Here is a 2,558-nt window from a genome sequence, read left to right as displayed (position 1 = left end):
TTCTCTAAATTAAACTCACGGCCTCCATCCCCTCCCCCACCCCTGTCAGGATGGGGGTACACACTCAGCTCAGTCATTTCAGAAACTGAAAGAGGCATCTCACCTCCCCAGGCCCACAGGGTGCAGGGGAAAGGGGAGAATGGCTCCCAGCCCTCTGTCTGGCAGCTGCCCCTCCTGGCCTGCACGTAGTCACTGCCAGCAGTCCTGAGGCCTCTGTGCCATCTGTGGTGCCCAGGAATTTTTGCTGAGCCTGGATGCTGTGGAGGCAGAACCCAGTCTCCTTGGGGACACCCAGCCACTCCCCTCTGAGGACTGCCGAGGAGTGGGTCCTGCTCCCAGCCATGGCTAATCTCCCCTCTCACAGGCCAGTTCTGTCTCCCTTCCTCCCTTGCGCAGAACCCTCAAGCAGCTCAGGTTTTTGGAAAGCAAAAGCCAAGAAGTAACTGATGCCTGCAAGCAGCTCCTCCCAAGTCAAGGGAGAGAAAAGGCTAGGTTCTTACCTGGAACTGAGAGGGAAAATACAGTTAGAAGAAATATAGGCAAATACCTAAATGCATTATTTTCCAGAAACATGCATATATAATTTTTTAAAAATGCACAAGCCTCTGCTTCGTTATAATAGCAGTGCAGAGTGAGCCCCCTTCCTTCTTGAAGGTGGAAGAACTCTCAGAAAATACATCATCTTTCCTGGATTCTCCCCCACTGCAGGGAGTGGAGACTGGGGCTCCCCCTCCCCTCTAGGCTGATGGAGAGGCAGGTAATGAGGCTCCAGGCTGCAGACTAGCTTTCACACTTATTTCTGATAATTGGTCAGCCCTTTCAAGAGCAGGTGGGTCCTGATGCAGTAATTGGCAGGGGGCAGGCCGGTCACTCAAGGACTGGAAAGGTGTTAATTGCTCTTTCCCCATCCCCCACATATATTCTTATTAAGGAGGAAACTTGAAGGGTAAGACACGTCCAGGAGAGGTCCTAAGTACAAAAGGGCAAAGGTTTAGTGCTTTCCTCTGATACTCCAACGAGGGTAATGTTTATGGGCAGTCACTGGTAGAACTGGGATTCAGAAACTGTGGCTATGAGATCCCAACGCTTATGGCTTGACCACCACGGTGCTCTGTTTCTTGTTGAATGGAATGGATGGAAGGGAGGGATGGAGCTCAGGTGACGCCTGCAGTCTTTTCCAATTGAGCCCTGGCAAGTCCCCCAGGCTGGGGAACCGGAGCCAGGACTAGGGGCTCAAGCCCCTTTCCCCACAGAGTTCCCCTCAGGAGGTGTTTGTGCAGTGGATGGTTCTCTTTAAGTAACACTCCAAGCCAACACATTTTCTTCATTGGAAATTACCTTCAGTCCAACATTTTATCAGCCTGACCTGCAGAGTAATTGGAAGCAGGTGGATTTTCCTCAAACAACAATCAGTCCTGGAGAGAGTACGGATTATGCCCCTCTCGGAGAAGGAGTGGGCCCTGGCCTGCAGCATGTGGAAATACCTCTGGAGCCCAGGCAGCGTGCCAGCAGACAGAGGCCCCGGGTATCGGTGTTCTGCTCTGCAGGGGAACAGCAGCCATTCCCGGAGCAGGATAGCCGGATCTCACAGTCACAGTGGGGACAGCAACACGCAAGCATGCAAGCACGGAAGCATGCAGGCACATTCGCAGCGCCAGAGACTGTGGCCATCCTGAAGAAAGGACTTAGAGACAAGACTCTTCTATCAGTTATAGGCTCCGGCTCTGCTCTCCAGCCACGCACCCAAGCCAGAGATCCGCAAGTAGTCCAAGCCTTCTCCTCTTTCACACCCCATATCCAACCATCCCAGGTCCTGAGTACCACACTCCCTGCCTCGGATAATTCTGTCCCGGCCAATTACTTAGTTCAGGCATCATCATCTCATCGGGACTTAGATAGCAGCCTTCTTATTGGTGTTTCTGACCTTACCCTCTCCTACCAATCCCCTATCTTATAGCCAGAATAACCTTCGTGAAATTCAGGTCTGATCTGACTGCTCCGTTCAAAACCCTTCTGTGGTTTCCCATCCCCAAAGCATAGCATACAAGGCCTTCAGTGTCCTGGCCTCTGCCTCTCTGCTGTTTCAGCTGCTTATTTCCGGATATGGTGTTCTCCAAACATAATATGCCCCTGGAACCACCAGGCCTTTGCTCCTACTGTTCCTGTTGTCTGGAGTGTTCTCTCTTCTCCAAAAGCCTGAATCCTACTCATGCTTCAGAGACCACTTCCAATGGCACCTTATTGAGGAAAGTGAATCCCTGTTATTTTTTCCCCCCAGCTTTGGGAATGTGGTATCTGTAGTAGGTAGAATAATGCCACTCCCCTAAGATGCCTATGTCCTAATCCCAGAAACCTGGGAATATATTGCCTTACATGGCAGAAGGGATTCTGCACATGTGATTAAGTTCAGAAAATTGTGGGATGATTATCCTGGATTATCTGGATGGGCCCAATTACTCACAAAGGTCCTTATAAAAGGGAGGCAGGAGTGTGAGAGAGAAGGGGATATGATGATAAAAGCAGAAGTGGAGTGATATGGGGCCACCAGCCAAGGGATG

Source organism: Macaca fascicularis, chromosome 15 (assembly GCF_037993035.2).
Source record: "Macaca fascicularis isolate 582-1 chromosome 15, T2T-MFA8v1.1".
Classification (NCBI taxonomy): Eukaryota; Metazoa; Chordata; class Mammalia; order Primates; family Cercopithecidae; genus Macaca; species Macaca fascicularis.
Note: the sequence above shows the minus strand (reverse complement) of the source record.